This window comes from Mustela putorius, unplaced genomic scaffold, assembly GCF_011764305.1.
Source record: "Mustela putorius furo isolate JIRA1106 unplaced genomic scaffold, ASM1176430v1.1 tig00003853_pilon_pilon_pilon, whole genome shotgun sequence".
Classification (NCBI taxonomy): domain Eukaryota; kingdom Metazoa; phylum Chordata; class Mammalia; order Carnivora; family Mustelidae; genus Mustela; species Mustela putorius.
The window spans coordinates 46,025,741-46,043,401 of record NW_025422005.1 but is presented as its reverse complement, the minus strand read 5'-3'; the positions used below and the strand labels follow the sequence as shown (position 1 = coordinate 46,043,401).

The following is a 17,661-nucleotide window of genomic DNA, read 5'->3' as shown; positions in this document are numbered from 1 at the left end:
GTGAAATATACTGAGGCGGTGACAAACCGAGTCCAAGTGTGGGCACAAATAAAGTTATATCTCATCTGGGCAGTAGCCGCAGGGTCGCCCAGAGAGAGAGAAATCTTCACAAGGCTTTCTCTCTTTGGAACTTCTCTGAGAATCTTAACAGGGTGATCAGTATCACTGGAAAGGAATTAGTTGGAGAAAACCTCTGAGTAGTGAAGAATCTGGAGGGCTGAGTGGCTAAGGGATGAGATGACCTTTGTCATCCATCTAATGGACTCACAAAATCTTTCTTTTGAAGCTGCTGATCACTTCCCCACTGTAAATACCTCTATCTTGGAGGTGGGGAGGCATTTAAAGCACTCAGTCCTTACCTGTAGTATAGTACTTAGGGCACTATTTTATTTCATTTATTAATTTTTTAAGTTTATTTTTAAGTTAATTTTTAAGTTTATTTATTCAAGTCGTTTCTACACCCAACGTAGGGCTTGAACTCAAGACGCCAAGGTCAAGAGTCACATGCTTCACCAACTGAGCCAGGCAGGTGCCCCACTTAGGGCAGGACTTTTTATTTTATTGTATTTTATTTATTTATTTGACAGAGAGATCACAAGTAGGCAGAGAGGCAGGCAGAGAGAGGGGGAAGGCAGGCTTCCCGCCGAGCAGAGAGCCGGAAGCAGGGCTCCATCCCAGGACGCTGAGATCACGACCCAAGCCAAAGGCAGAGGTTAAGGCAAGATTTTAAGAAACTACCTGTTTACTTGTCTTTCTCTCCCATTGTTCTGTGAGTTCCTTGGCAACGGACGTGGTCTTTCATTTCCTTACCATCAGCGCCTAGCACAGCGCATCATTCACAGGGAAAAAAATACTTGGGTTTTGTTTTTAGACAAATGAACATACGAATGATTAAAAATATGAACTTCATAAATAAGAACAGACATGGTCATTCAGAAAAATAGACTCCAGGGAAGATGTTGCAGGCTCCAGTCCCAAGGATACTTAAAGGTGTAATGGTTAAAACTTACATAGGTGTGTGTAATTAAAAATCGATCTGCATCTGGCACTTTGCTCAATGACCTTGGGGAGTCCTTCAACTATGACAGGAGTCTCCAAATTTAGTCACATCTAGTAAGTCTGAAGGAAAGAGTGCACCAGGCTCTCACAATCATTGTGCAGTTTTCCTGGCAGGTATAGACGGGTATTCATGGCATGTCTGCAGGGAGGGTAGAACAACTGGGGACACGGTGACAAAAAAGAGCAGGCGTTTGGGAATTAAATGATGTGGCATTAACAGTAATGGAATTAGAGCCTGAGTAGCTAGATTGTGAATGGGTGAGTGATACCCAAAAAGGTCATGTCAGTTGCCCAAGATCATACAATTAAGCCAGTGAAATAAATCCAGCAATGCTGATTTCCAGAGCTCTATTGTGTGTTCCCACATAGAGGAAGAGGATGGAAAGAAGGAGTGATTCAAGATAGTCCTTCTGTATTGGCAGAAACATATGTAGTCTTTTCTGTCATGCATACATAACATATGAGAAAGCATTAAACTGTAATCATTAGAGACTCCTTGAGTGGAGCTATCCCTAAGTCAGAAATTAAGTGGGAAAAACCTTAGTACTCAAGTGCATTGGTTTACTCCATGCATTTTAATATATTTTGGGGTAAATTCTAAATGAAGAGATAATGCCTGATAAGCCGCTTAAATATTTGAATGCCAATAATGAAATCATAATTAAATCAAGTAAAATGTAATAGTAAATGTCTACCTAATGTTGATATTCCCTCTTGGATTCCTTGGAATCTGAATGGATAAAAATTTTATCTTACAATTCTTGGGATTTAGTTCAACATTTATTTCATTATCAGTGCAGACCTACACATACTAACTAGTTTTAATGACAATGAATGCTGGAGTCTTTGACTAAAGACAGCAGCAACATAGCAAATGATTTTAATTGAATAATGTAATTGTACTTAAGGAAGATACTCTAGTAGATGTTGGTATAGGAATTATATAAATAACTGCAATTTCCTTCAGCCTGAACCTGCTGTGTGACCTCGCGTACGTCAGATAATCTTTCTCAATTCTATAGTTTTCATTTATAAAAGAGAGAACATTGCCTAGTTAAATCTTTGTTTCTCTTGCATATTTAAGCTTTAAAAATTTCATACGCCTGCATTCTTTTAATAAAATGAATTCAAATTACATGAAATTTAATAAATAATTTGAGCACCTAGTGTGCTCTGTTCACCGTGGAAAGATCTGGTATATAATGCTAGACGTGTATAGCTTTTGCTCTATGAAAACTCACTTGTTCATTCCGCATGTACTCACTGATCAGCCCTCGGCAATATATCCAATACAGAATTATCTGTGTCCTAGAAATACAGAAATATTAGTGCCATAGAGCTGCTGTAACAAGTTGCCACAAATTTGGTAACTTAGAACAACAGGTGCTTACTCTCTCATAGTTCTGGAGCCCAAAGTCTAACATGGAGGTCTCCACACAGCTGGGCTCCCTGCGAGGTCTTTAGGGAGGAATCCGTTCCTTGCCTCTTCCAGTTTCTTCTGCCGTCAGCTGTTTCTCAGCTTATTGCCACATCACTCCTGTCTTTGCCCCTCTGGTCACATTGCCTCCTTTTCTCCATATGTCTCCATCGTGTGTGTCTTATAAGGATACTTTTAATTTGATTTAGGACCCACCTGTATAATCCTGATTATCTTTTTTTTTTTTTAAGATTTATTAATTTACATATTAGGGAGAGAGAAAGAATGATCACAAGCAAGGGATGGGGTGGAGAAAAGGAAAGAAGCAGACTTCCTGCTGAGCACAGAGCCAAGTGGGGCTCCATCTCTCAACCCTGAGATCACGACCTGAGCTGAAATTAAGAGCCACACACTTAACTGACTGAGCCACCCAGGCACCCTGTCCTGGATTCTCTTCTCATCTCAACATCCTAACTTGAGATACAAAGACAGCAAAGGTTTTTTCCAAATAAGGTAACACTCATTGATCTGGGGTCTACGTCATGGACATATATCTTGGGGAGCCACCATCCAACCCACTACAGTGACCAAAGACAAGAACAACAAACAAAATCATCACTCTACCCTTATGGAGCTTATAGTCTGTGAGGGGAAATAGGCATTAAGCTAAAATATTATTATAAAGTATAATTATACTTTTTATATTGTTATACATTAATAGTTTTATATTGTAATTAGGTCTGTGAAGGGAAATTACAGGTGCCTTCAAAGATTTTAACCAAGGAAACTCATTACGGCTGGGAGTAAGGTCAGACCATTAAACAAGGGACAGTTAAGCTAACACTGGTGAATATATAGGAGCTGGGGCCTGGGCAGAAGCTGTTGGCGACATGGGGAGATACCATTCTAAGCAGATAGAACATTACTCGGCAAGGCCTTTATATGGGGGTGTGTAGAAGTGAATGAAGGCCACTGTTGCTGGGGTCTAATGAGCAGGGGCAGAGGGGAGTGAGTTGAGGCTAGGTCCGATTATGGAAGGATTTGAAAGCCGTTATGAAGGCTTTCAGAAACTCAAGTTCAAGGAGGCATCATCGATGTGTTTTAAGTAAGAATATCTGAATTATATTTTTAGAATGTTACTGCAGCTAATACTTGTGTTTCAGGGAAGCAAGAGTAACAACAGGGCAAAGGATGGTTCTAGGCCAGAGATGGATGCGGCTGGGTCCAGGATGATAGCAGGAGAGAGGATGGAAGTGAGTTACATGTTGGATGTGCATTGACAAGGTTGGGGAAAGGGCTGGCTACAGGACAATGAGGCGCAGGGAAGGTACAGGGATGACTTTCAGTCTGTTGGGGGGACGGGCATTAAACAAATGCCCATAGGAGGGGGATTCTTAATGGGATTCAATAATGGAGATGAGACAAGTGACAGCACCTAGAACTAGGAGGGATGCATGCCTGCCTGTCTTCCTTCCTTCTTTCCTTCCTTCCTTCCTTCTTTCCTTCCTTTCTCTGTCATCCACTCTCCTGTCTTTTTTCATAACTTCCAGTTAGATCGAAGTATAAGCATTCCTAATTATAAAGACTTTCCTTCTCTTCATAAGGTGCTCTTTATATGCTTTTGATTGATGATTGTTCAATGGTGGAATTACAACCACATCAGCTGAATCACCCTTGAAATTAGTGCAGTGACAGGTGTCACATACATCTTTCTCTCTCTCTCTCTCTGCTGTTTATAAGGAGCTTAGCATCTACTCTAAGAGATTATAGTCCTTATGGGGAATCCCATAACACATGGTAGGGATCAGGATTTAAGTAGGCACAATATATAAAGGAAGCAGAAGAGAGAATGATGGGCGGAGGCTTCGTTTAAACTAGGTCCTACACATTGGGAAGGATTTCAGTACATGGGAATGGGGAAGAGTCATCCTGGAGGGAGAAGCAGCCTGAGTGAGGGGAATGGAGGCGAGCATGTAGGTGTGGTCAGGAAGAGACCCATGATCGTTGTGGTTTGATCAGGGATATATAGGAGTCCGCTGCTAGAAGAAGATTATAAAATGAATCTAGATGAAACATAGAAAAATGAACTAATTTTATCTTTAACCCCTGAAGGAAATTTCTGATCTATGGGAAATTCCAGAGCCATGTTTGTTGAAAGGCGTTCCTCTCCTTCTCCCAGTCATCATGTCATTGTTGTCATAATCACCACTGCTAAATTTTACGATTGTGTAGCCTTTGCCATTTCTCATTCATGACCTCGTTACATTGATGATGTGGTTTGGGCAGAAGTAACAGAAACTATAAACAATGTTGGCTTAGATATCAAAAGGATATGGCGGCTCCTGCTATTGTTAAAGCAGTGCTGACTTTAGACAGTGACTCCATGATATGACAGGATGAGTTCTTTTTGGTCTCTCTGCTTTGAGCTCTTTGGATCCAGCTTAATCATAAGACCCATTCCCTTTAGGAGCCTACACTGCTGTGTCCTGGTCTACAAGATGTTGTTTTGTCTCAGGTCACATGCTCTCATCCAGACCTGAGGCTGAAGACAGCTTCTGAGAAATCACACACTTCTCCAAATTGAAACTGGGCTTTCAGGAAGGGAGAAATGATCTGGGTATGGGTGGGATGAGAACCAAAGAAGGAACTAAAGAGTATCCTTTAGAGAAACATATGTACTTTTATTGCCATTTTAGAGCTGAGGAATAGAGGTTCACAGTACTGTTGGTTGCACAAAGATGTACTAGTTCCCTTTCTGTAAGAGGATCATACATGTTGAGACAAAAAAAAAAGTTACCTGTATATGGGAATTTGGAAGTGAAAGTATATTACTATCCCTTCTGAATAGAAAGGACAGATACATGTCATGGGTTGTATGACCCTGAACAAGCTACTTAACTTCTCTTTCTTTTACTTTTGTGTGCATGTGTGTGTGTGTGAATGTATATATGTGTGAGTGTGTGTGTATGTGTATATGTATGAGTGTGTGTGTATGTATGCTGAAAAATAGAGATGAGAGGAGCACCTACTTCACATGGTTGCTGGAAGGATTAAATAAGACATTTACAAATACAGGTGACAAAATGACTTTCTCGTTCATTATGTGCCTTATCTTAACAATGTCCAAGAAATTAACTGAGGGCATCCAGTCTAAGAGATGAAATTCCTGAGGCCTGGTGTGGCTATTAGCCAAAGGAAATGCCAAACCAAAGTCTCATGATTCCAAGTTCTATCTACCTCTCTTTCCACTACACTGTGCTGCTGCTTAATGAGATCCCCAGCTCTCTGTCTTTTCGCCTTGCAGATAACAGGAACCACACCGAAGGAACTGCACATGCAAATTATTATTAGCACGAAAACAGGTAATTATTATTTTTTACATTCGCATCATCACAGATGATCTTTGCATTAGACATCCTTTAGCAATGAATGACTGCACCAGAGGGCTTGTAGTTCATTCAGACAGTCATTAATTTTAAATAAGAAATTCATTTACTGTCACTCATGTTGCTTAAACAATGTGAAGCTAAGAATGACTATAGAGCTGTCTTGGATTGTAAGGGTTGGGATGGCGGCTGGAAATCACCTAGCCCAGCCTTCTGATTTACATATGAGCAAAATGAGGGTCAGCTTGAGGAAGGTGACACAATTAATTAGTGGCAGAGCTGAGACTAAACCCATTTTCTTTATTCTCTACCCAAGCCTTGCCATTAAGGCATGATTGCTGGTCATCTGACTCCTATTTAGTTAGGAATTCCCTGATTGTTTAAAACACATTGAGGACATAGGATGGAGAGACACTTAACGTGCTAAAGGTTCCAAAGTGAAAATATATTAAGAATCTTTCATAAATTCCCTTGTGCTATATTAATTTTATCTCATTTATTTCTACAAGGTACTTGTGGGGAGAAAAACGGGTATCTGTCTGCACTGAATGGACTCATTTGAGTCCTGCCAGTTTAAAGGTATGAAGGAAAAACATTTTACATTAAAACAGAACAAATTGCTTATGATAACCATTGCATAATGAAGGACCACAATGAAGAATTACAGTTCAAATTACTTATCAGGTCTCTTCCATTTTCTAAGTTTTTAAAGTAGAAAATTGCACAGTCTAATTACAGTAAGTTAATTTGCATTCATATTACAATTCAGTGAGCAATTACATTCTTTTTATTTAAAAAAAATATTTTATAAAGTGTGATTTCCATCAGCACATTTCCAGGAAAGAGTGGTGACTTTTTTCCTTGTGAGGTTTTCATACAAATTCAACCACACAGCCTAGACCTTCCAGTTGAGAGTTTTATATAGACTTTATCATCTTTCTGGGACAGGAGAGAAGAGAACCATTTGAAGCATAACTGTGGTTTCGGAGTTTTTTGAGAACTCTTCAAGGAATCATCAACTGTCGGGTTTTCAAAGGACAACTTAAAAGTCTTATTGCTCAAGATTCCATTCCTCCATTCACTTCCACAATCTGAAGCTTAAATTTGTCTATCCCATTTCTGCTAAACCATCATTCAACCTACATTTGATTAACTCCTGTGCCAGGAAATCTTTTACCTTCTGGTGATACCCCCAGCATTGCTGGACAGTACTTTCATTCTGTGTGTGTGTGGGGGGGGGACTCGATTTTGGCTGAACCATTCTTGCATTAATGCACTTTAAAGGAAACTTAGATGAAACAAGAGAGGGAGACAAACCATAAGAGACACTTAATCTCTGGAAACAAACTGAAGGTTCCTGGAGGGGATGGGGGTGGGAGGGATGGGGTGGTTGTCGGATGGACATTGGGGAGGGTAGGTGCTGTGCTGAGTGCTGTGAATTGGGTAAGACTGATGAATCACAGACCTGTACCCCTGAACCCTGAAACAAATAATACATGAAATGTTAATTTTTAAAAAGGGATACTTAAAACACACACACACACACACACACACACACACACACTCATTCATTGCTTTGGTTGTGCCTTACATAACATAGAGCACTCTTTTTGTTGAGATAGAACATTTTATTTAGAACTTGCAACATTATCACAAACATCTGTGTTGGGCCATCATGGAGTGGTTCCCATGAGGACTGTGGGGTCTGATGGGCTGCTCCACTTTTTCTGCACTTGATCTCTTAAAATTTTTTAAAGGATGAAATTAACTTATATTGCAATGCATAGATCTTAAGAGTAATTTCGCCAGTTTTGGCAAATGTATTTGCATATGTAACCAACACTACATTAAAGAAAGAGTATATTCCATTATTCCAGGAAGTGCCTAGTCCCCCTCCACAGAGGCAGCCAGTGTTCTGATTTTTCTTATCATACATTTAATTTGCCTGTTTTTGATCTTCCTATAGATGGAACCATAATAATGTTATTGATCTTCTTATAGAAGAAATCATAATAATGTTCCTGATCTTCCTATAGAAGGAATCATAATAATGTCTGGTTTCTTTCATTCAATATTTTAAATTAATTATTTATTTATTTAAAAGATTTTATTTATTTATTTGACAGACAGAGTTCACAAGTAGGCAGAGAGGCAGGCAGAGAGAGAGAGGAGGAAGCAGGCGCAGGCTCCCTGCTGAGCAGAGAGCCCGATGTGGGGCTCGATCCCAGGACTCTGGGATCGTGACCTGAGCTGAAGGCAAAGGCTTTAACCCACTGAGCCACCCAGGCGCCCCTCATTCAATATATTTTAAAGATTGGTCCATGTTGCTGTACTCAGTAGTCTATTTTGTTTCTTGCATAGTAGTATTCCACTGTATGACTTATCCTCCTGTGGAAAGACATTTGTGTGGTTTCCACTTGGACCTATTATAAGTATATAACTTTCTAGCATATGTGTTTGTTTGTGTGTATGTGTGTGTATTACATATGCATATATGTGCTTATTTTATTTCTCAGAGGTAAATACTTAGGAGTGCAACATCTATAAATGCCCAAAGAGTAGGTGTATCCTTAACTCGATAAGTTTTCCAACATGGCAACACCAGTGTACACTTCCACTGGAAACATATGAGATTTCTATGTCCTCACCAAAATTGAATGTTGTCAGGCTTCCAAAATTTTAGCCATTTTAGTGGGTGTGAAGTGACATCTCATTAAGGTTTATTTGCATATTCTTTATGATCAGAGATGACACACACTTTCTCATGTGCCTATTGGCTATAGTCAATATATATATATATATATATATATATATTTTTTTTTTTTTTTAGCAAAGTGTCTGTTCAACCATTTTGTCCATTTCGATTAGGTTGCTTATCTTTTTATTATTAATTAATAGGATTTGTTTATATTTTCTGGATTTAAGCCCTTTGTCAGATATGTATTTTGAATATTTTCTCTGGGCTTGTAGTTTATCATTAGTTTCCTTAATACTGTCTTATGATCATCACATGTCTTAAATTTTTATAAAGTCTAATTTATTATATTTTCTTTTATGTTCAGTGAATTTTTTTTCTAAGAAATCTGTGCATACCTAAAACCTGTGACGATCCTTTTATAGTTCTTTTCTAGAATCTTTACTATTTTAGTGATTGCATATTGTTCTATACATGTGGAGGGAAGTGATTGAGGTTAACTTTTTACCATATTTTTGTCCATTTGCTGCAATACCATACCTTAAAGACTTTTCTTTCCTCAATGCATTGCAATGATACCTTTTGCAAAAAAAAAAAAAAAAAAAAAAAAAAAAAATAATATATATATATATATATATATATATATATATATGTCAATTGGCCACATATATGTTGGCCTATTTCTGTTTCTCTATTCTGTTCCATTGACCACTTTATGTATCCCTAATGCTAAGACTGTACTGTCTTGATTATTGTAGCTTTATAGTAATTCTTGAAGTAAGGTAGGATAAGCTCTCTAATTTTGCTTTTCTTTCTCAGTATTGTTTTGGCTATTCTAAGTCTGCATTCTCACATACATTTTAGAATTATCTTGTCAATTTCTTGAAAAAAATGTGGTGGGATTTTTTTGGGATTTGTGCTAAATGTGTAGTTAAATTTGGGGGAGAATTGACCTCAATGTTGAGTTTTGTAAACTGTGAACATGGTATGGTTTCCATTTATTTGAGTTTTCTTGAACTGTTTTCATCAAAAATTTGTAAGTTTTGGGCAGAAATCTGCATGATTTTTGTTCAATTTACTCCTACTTTGAGACATGTGTTTATAAATAGCATTTAAAATTTTCATTTTCCAATGGTCTAACTATGTAACTTTGGGAATGACTTAACCTGAGTTTATTTTAACCTATAAAATGTAAATTCATGTATTTCTCAGAACAAGGCTAAGTTATAAAAATATACAAATAGTTTTTTGGTGTTCTTTAAGTATTAAATTGAATTAACATATAGAAAGTTCATAATACAATACATGGTATATTAGAATTCTTCTGGTCAAAAGTGAAAAAAAAAACTAACTCAAACTGACTTAAGTAATAGAGGGGATATTTTGGCTCATATTGAAAAATCTGGGTGGGGGGATGGTAATCAGCTTTAGGCATGACTAAACCAACATTCTTCAACAGTTTCCTCATACATCTCTATTTTATTACATCTTAGTCTGTTTTCTTCTCTGTTAAGGATTTTCCTTTCCTTTTTTAAAATTCTTCATTTAAGTAGTAGTTTCGTACTTTGTTTAAATAGTTCACATACACTGCGTCACCAGTTCCCTGCTTAGAATTTAGTGATTCTTTAGTTGCATATAACACCCAGGGCTCATTCCATCAAGTGCCCTCCTTAATGCCCATCGCCCCCACCCCAACCTTCCCTTTAGCAACCCTCAGTTTGTTTCCTAGAGTTCAGAGTCTCTTATGGTTTGCCTTCCTCTCTATTTTCACCTTACTTTTCCTTCCCTTTGTCCGTATTATCTGTTTTGTTCCCTCAGTTCCACATATGAGTAACTGACTTATCTCACTTTGCATAATATCCTCTAGCTCTATCCACATTGTTGCAAATGGCAAGTTTTCAGTCTTTTGATGGCTGAATAATATTCCTTTGTATTTATATCCCACAACTTCTTTATCCCTTCATCCTTTGATGGACATCTGGGCTCTTTGCATATTTTGGCCCTTATGGACATTGCTGCTATAAGTATTAGAGTGCATGTGCCCCTTTGAATCACTATGTTTGTATCCTTTGGGTAAATACCTACTAGTGCACTTGCTGGGTCATAGAGTAGCTCTATTTTTAAATTTTTGAGGAACCTCCGTACTGTTTTCCAGAGTGGCTGCACCGGTTGACATTCCCACCAACAGTGTAAGAGGGTTCCTCTTTCTCCACATCCTCACCAATGCCTGTTTTTTCCCTGACTTATTCATTTTAGCCATTCTGACTCGTGTGTGAGGCTCATTGTGGTTTTGATCTGTGTTTTCCTGATCTCTGAAGGCTTTTCTTATGGAATCGGTTCTTAGAGCTACAGGCTTACCATCTTTCCAGTTTCTGGAACAGCAGTAAGGAGAAAGCCTTTTCCCTAGTTGCTCTAGCAAAAGTACACAGGTCTATTGGACCATCCCTGAATTGTGGCCAATTGATGTGTTGCACCTGTCTATCCCTGGAGTTCCGGGTTGGGTCATCTCTCCCAAAACTAAATGGAAACCAAATCACTGAGTGGAGGAAATGGTTCCCCAACAAAATCTGAGTGGTGTTTACCAATGAAGGGGGAGATGGCTGCAGAGAGGCCAAAAAACCAAGTATCTGTCATAACTTGAACATTATAGCCACAAACTACATGGCATTGTATCCCTTGGCATTATGATTCTTCCCTGCTCTCATACTCTGTAGGCTCCGGGAACTTGGTCTTCCTGATAGCTTCCAGGCTCCTCCTATTTTCAAGCACTAACATCCACTTACGCTCCATTTTATGAGTGAAAAAAAAAATTGGGATTTGTGTTGGAACATAAGTGCCTTTTGATGATCGTTTCAGCTCTGCGCTTTGTTTCTACTATGCATTTAGCCAAAAAGAGCAGATTGGTGGCATAAATACAATTGTAGTGCTGCTAGTCCCCTTCACACCCTCCTTGGAGAAATAAAAGGAGGGCTATTTATAGCAACTGTAAACCAGAGTCAAGTTTAGTCATAATACTGCCACACAACCTTTCCCTGGAATCAAGAAAGGCCAGCATCATAAAAGAAAGGAGACTTCTGTTTTGATGAAGACTTACAGATATTTCTTTTCTTTTTTAACCTTCAGAAGAGAAATGGCAATTGGACATCTTGCTTGAGTCCAGGGTGTGTAAGAAACATCTGAAATGTGGTTATTGTAAGGATTGCAAAATATTTTTTCTTGCTTTATAAAAAATCTGAGCCCTTTCACAGTAAATTCCAAAGTCCTTAATATGGCAAACAAGAGCCTTTAAAATTTGTTTACGTTGCTATATAGTTAACTATATCCATTCCCCTCCACCCTCATGAGAGAATTTGCCCATTCCTTTTCTTGGCCTGAAATACCTTTCCCTGCTTCATTTGGTTATTCCTCATCTTTCGAGACGATATCACTTCATTCATAAAGTCTTCCTAACATCCTACTCTGTGTTAAATGCCCCTATCTGATATTCTCATAGCATGCTGTACTTAACATTACCATAGCATGGATCAGAATTCAGCATAATGATGTATGGCCTTTGTGTGCCTCTGAGTTGTTTGAGAACGACTTTTGTTTTTGTTTGTTTTTTGTTTTCTTTCTTTGCCAATGCCAAGCATTGTGCCTGGTATGGAGTAAACAATCAGCAAACACTTCTTCTTCTTTTTTTTTTTTAAGATTTTATTTATTTATTTGAGAGAGGAGATCACAAGTAGGCAGAGAGAGAAGCAGGCTCCCCACTGAGCAGAGAGCCCAATGCAGGGCTTGATCCCAGGACCCTGGGATCATGACCTGAGCCAAAGGCAGAGGCTTTAACCCACTGAGCCACCCAGGAGCCCCTCAGCAAATACTTCTTGAGTAAAGGAATAGAATCTGAGTGTTAACATGAACTTGAATGAAAGGCCTGTGCAAGACTCATTTTCTTTAGGTATTAACTTTTGAAATGTTGTGCATTCTATATACTAGTATACTTTGAGCACATGATGTCTTTAGCTGGGTGGAAATGTTCCTACTGAGCATTAGTCAAAATTTTATTAATTTGAGAGCTTTATATATATATAGAATCTTAGTGTATTCCTGGCATATGCAAGCACTAGAAACTATTTAATAAACAGCGGCTATGTAATAATTTGTGTTTGAAACCCCCAGAGCTTATGGCCCGAATTTATTTATTTATTGGAAAAAATTATAGGAATAAACTTAATTTTAAATAATATATACTACACAAAATGAGCTACCTTCCATTCCTTTCATAGGAGGAGTAATTTCTGCTAATTGAATTTATGATTTCTGACATTTGGTTTTACTTTTAATCCTGGGTCAGTTTCAAACAGTAACTCATACAGGCTGCTCCTCTGTGTAGCTCGAGAATCAGGTGCATTGGGATGAATTATGTGAAGTTCAATAAAACTCCTCTGTGCCCATCCACCTGCCCATGCCCTTGCTTTTTTATTCAGTTGACTCACAGCTCCTAAAAGGCAGAGTCCGTTTCTGATTTATCATCATTCCCATTGCATAGCACAGAGCCCGATATATAAAAGGAATGCCATAGATGCTTGTTGATTTAAAATGAACTATGTTGGCATTATTCTAGGAGGAGAGCCAATGTTTACTAGGTGATTCCTTTGGTGCTAGCTGTGTCTACTGCATTATCTCTCTTAAGACCTGCTGTGATCTCATGAAGCAGGTAACACCATAGTAGAGTAGAGAATGTTGGAGTGCAGAAAGGTGAGTAACTTGTCGAAGGTGATTCAGGCCCATCAGATTTCAAAGTGGGCAGTCTATCCAGGACATGTTAAAAGCGGTATTTCTCTCACTGGGCTGCCATGAAGATTAAATGAGTAAATATATGGAAAGCACTCAGCACAGTGCATGGAACATAATACACAATGCATACATCTTTGCTGTTCGTATTACTTTGCAGTTTCTGGGAGTAGCTGGTAAAGAAATGTTTATTGATTTTTTTCTTTATGCCACATTTAGTAAAAGGGACATTGTTATGTAAAGAGAAGAAAAGAAAAACAACACCTTTTTAAGTATGTTCTTTCTTGATATGTTTACTACAATAACTCAAAATAGTGCTTTAAGACTTGGTTTGGGGTTTAACCCAGAAGAGTATTAGTGTCTTCACCAAGTCCTTGGTGAGCAGCTCGTGTGCACTTACTGTCTATATGTTACACTTTCTTCCAGCCTGGACTTGGAACAGCTGTGGCTTATTGCCCCTGTTGGATGTAATGGGAATTTGCCCAGTTTCTGTAGCTGACCTTATTCAGCATTGAATAGAGAGAGAGTTTTACTTGAACCTCTTCCATTTCTATTACTTGGCCAACTCAGCGTCCCGATTCCCTTCAAAATCTGTAATTGTAACACCCCTGGAAAACAGAAGGAGGTGGAGGGGGGATGCAGTGAATGTTATATGCAGAGTCTTAAAATGCAGGTGAGTGGTTTTGATGTCCTGTGACTGTCCTCAAAGCATTGAGGAACTTCAGTGATTTTTGGTCGTCAATGAAAAGTTAGACCTGTGTTCGATTACCTTAGGTTTGACACTTGTCCCAGATACCTATAGTGTCTAACAGTTTTATACACTCTCTCTTACTACTTCAACAATGTCTTCTCTGGTTTGTCCTGTTTTCTCTCTATGGAGTTCAGAACCTTGCGGTCTGTCTTTATAGATGACGATACCAAAGTGTTTTATTAAATCTTAATAGAGTTGCCTGGTGAGCCTGGATTTCCTACTAAATGAATCATAAGCGTTTGGTGGCAACTCTTCCCACTTTCTAGAACTTTAGAAAAGTTGGAGAGACTTGAGCCTTTCCCGAATCCTCGCCTTTAGATGTGCTGGTCACATCCAGAAGTGCTAGAAACAGTAGTACCAAGGGTGACACCTCCCTCCCACCTTGCTGGGAGTTTCCTCTGATCAACTGTTCTCCCAAGATTGCATCCTGCCAATGACCTCACCAATTTTTTTGTCTCCATGTAAATTGCTATCTTTTCAGGAGGAGCATGACAGCCTCCCTTTGCTCGGGCTCCCATTTGTACAGAAGCTGTTATTACGGAATAAGTTTAATGGGTCGTGAATTTTGTGCAGAAAGGGAGGGTCTCTCCATGACTTTGTATGTAGCAGCTATGGACGTATTGGCTCCACAAGGAGTGCATTAGGCTAAATATTTTTAGCCCATTGACTCTGAGGGTAATAACCCTAAATGCTTCATTAAATTTTCATGGGTGAGTGACAGAAGCTATGAGGGGAAAAAAACAAACAAAAAACCCCCACAAAAAACCAAAACCCAAATCTGCCACATTAGCTTTATTATTACACAGCTGGACGACAAGAGTGTGGCCCCTCAAAAGAATAAAAAATCAACTTTTTGAGGAACAACATGTTGCCTGTCTTTTCTTCCCTTTCTCGGCCCTGTTCCCAATAGGCAGTCCTTGATCAGATTTTTTCTCTCTCCCACACCTGGCATTCCGGCGTCTGGAGACAGGTTATACCACACCAGACATTTACTGGAGTTGAACCCCATCTCGGGGTACAAGACTTTCAGACCAACACAGTCTTTTCTGCAACTTGGTAGCTCTTTGTAAACTAGGACCAGAAGGAGGGGAGCAACTGTTTACTGGCTAGGGCCTTCTCCGTGCAGGCCGCGTGTTCGACCTGAATCTGCAGATTGTCTTCTCCCGAGCATTCTATATAGAACGCGAGTGGGGCGAGCAGACCAGCCTGGAGACGCGGGGTTGCCTAACCAGGGTTGGCCGCTGGGAACTAGCGCCCCCTCCCGCGAAGGGGCGAGGGGGCAGCGGGCCCTCGCCGAACCCGCCTATGGTTTTCACCCGCGGGCACTCTACCCTTGGGAGTGCGCGAGAAGTTTGGAGGCTTGGATATAAAAGAGTAGACCCTAGGGGAAAATGAGGCAGGTCGGGAGGGCGCTGCTGCTGGTGGGGACGGTGGCGAAAAACACTGGCTACTTTGTGAAAGCCGAGGCTGGGAGCTTTGACCCTTTCCCTCCCTCACCCGCTCGGCGCGATGCGGCTGGGGAAGGGACCCCACGCCCTTGGCTCCGCTCGCCTCCGTCTGCATCGGGATGCGGAGTGAGCGCAGGGGCTCCAGAGGCGCGATCGCGAACCGCGGCGCCCCCGCTCGCTCGTTCGCTCCCTCTGCCTCCTCCACCCCGCCGCCGCCGCGACTCCGCTAAGCTCTCGGAGCGCGCTCAGGCGGCGCGGAAAGCGTCCGGGCGGGAGCGGGGGCGGGTGCCGGAGCCGGAGCGGCGAGGCCCCGGGCGAGGGCGCGCCGCGGGCGGGCGGCCGGGAGGCCAGTCGGCGGGGAGGCAGCGAGGGGAGCCGACAGGTGAGCTACGTCGCCGGGCGCCGGGCGGGCGCGGGGGCGGACGGGGAGGGGGCCGCGGGAAGAGGCGGGGCTGCGCGCGCGGCGGTCTCCTCCCCCGGCGCTGACGCGGGCCCGTGGCTCCCGGGGAGGATGGACCCTGCGCGGCGCTCGCCGGGGCTTCCCCGGGCTGGAGAGCGCGCCTGAGTGCCGTTGCCCGCCGGGCATGGGGAGCCGCTTCCTGCGCGGCTGCGACAGCGGAGGAGGATGCTGTCCGCGAGCGGAGGTGAGGCGCGGCGGGGGCGAGCGCAGCTCCGAGTTCAGCGCCAGCAGGTGCCGGGGACAGGGGGGAACTGGGCGTCGGACGCCCTCGCTGGAGCCCCGGGCGCGGAGGAGGGCTCCTGGGGCGCCCGTCGTGGGAGTTTGGCTCGGGGTGTTGCGGGGATGGCGACTACAGTTTTCCGCCCGCTCCCTCCTCTTGCTGGGGGAAAAGGAGCGACCTCTGCTCCTTCCTCCTGGCTCTCCCTCACCACCCCCAGTCTCCTTACTTCTGACCGCGCGCGTCTTCTTTCCAGACGTCCTCACCCCAAACACTCGTCTCTCTCCGAGACCCCCTGCTCACTTCCCCCTGCCGCGAACCCGGTTCTATCCACCTCGGAGCCCTCCCTTCCACTCCAAAACCTCCCCATTGCTCGGGAGCCCATCTCCCGGACTCTCGAGCGGCTTCCCGTGGCCGGACCCTCTTCCCCACTCCTCTGTAGAGCTACGGCTCTGCCCGCAACTGTCGAACAAGCGGGTTTCACAGGAGAAACCTATCACCCCTGCCTTTTCGCAAACACCCTCAGAGCTGGACCCCGCTTTTCTCCGGACCCAAGCCGTTCCCGAGTCCTCCGTCGACTCCGTTCTGTGCTGCTCCCCGCTCTGTCCCATTCCCCCAGGCTCCCCGCAGCCCTGGTGGCTCTCCTCCCTGGCCCGCCCCCTTGGTTTCGGCTCCGGACTGGATGCTGTGCCTGGGAACCAGAGCTCAGGGCTTTTGTTTCTGTTTTTGCTTGCTTTCTTTTTCTTTTTTTCTCCTACTGGGGAAACTTTAAAATCCCCTTGGTTCGGCTCCTAAAAAAAAAAGCCCTAACCGGAGGGCTCAACCGCGGAGAGAATCTGGACGCAGGGAGACAGAGATGGGGGAGATCGTGTCGCTCGTCCGAAGGGAGCCATGGGATGAGTGTACAAAGTAAATTTCAAAACGGAGGTGGCTGCTGCTGCCGGGACTCTCCTTCGCTGGCTGATTCCGTCCCGCGGAGTATTATTGTGACCCCTGGTGGGAGGGCGCCTCTTTTCTCTGCACTTTTTAAGGCGCCTGTCTCCCCCCCCCCCCCGCGGCCTTCCCCCCACCCCCTTGGTGGTGCTGGTGACCGGACGGGGGTGGGGGAAGAGCGAGTCGGCACAGGGGAAATCTGCTTGGAGAGGCTGATGCCACTTGGCTCCTGCGTTGCTTGCTCCCGGCCCCGCCAGATTGTGTATGTTTCACTCTAAACTACCCGCCACCCCCAACTGCATCACACAAGTCTTCATTGTTGGGGGTCTGCCTGGGCACTTCCGCCTGGGCTGGGAGAGTCTGAAGGAATGGGATGGGGGTGGGGAGGCCGGGGGCGCTCGGCGAACGAACGCTGGCTGAAGCCGGAGGCTCGGCCGCGGCGGGCGGAGCGGAGAGCGCCCCGGCGCGGGCTTCCGTGCGCTCCCGCGAGTGTCGGCGAGCGTGGTTGCGTGCCCGAGT

General features: G+C 42.8%; 1 protein-coding gene across 4 annotated transcripts in view; it reads left to right on the top strand.

Moving 5' to 3' along the window:
• DAB1 (DAB adaptor protein 1) overlaps nucleotides 1-17,661 on the top strand; it is a 1,133,694-nt gene that overhangs the window by 717,610 nt on the left and 398,423 nt on the right. The window contains exon 1 of one of the 4 annotated variants that reach the window (XM_004751626.3): nucleotides 16,032-16,176. The exons of the other annotated variants lie outside the window; for them this stretch is intronic. The gene's annotated coding sequence lies outside the window, so the exon portion shown is untranslated. Of the gene's footprint in view, nucleotides 1-16,031; nucleotides 16,177-17,661 lie in introns of those variants that run through there. 4 annotated transcript variants of the gene reach the window in all.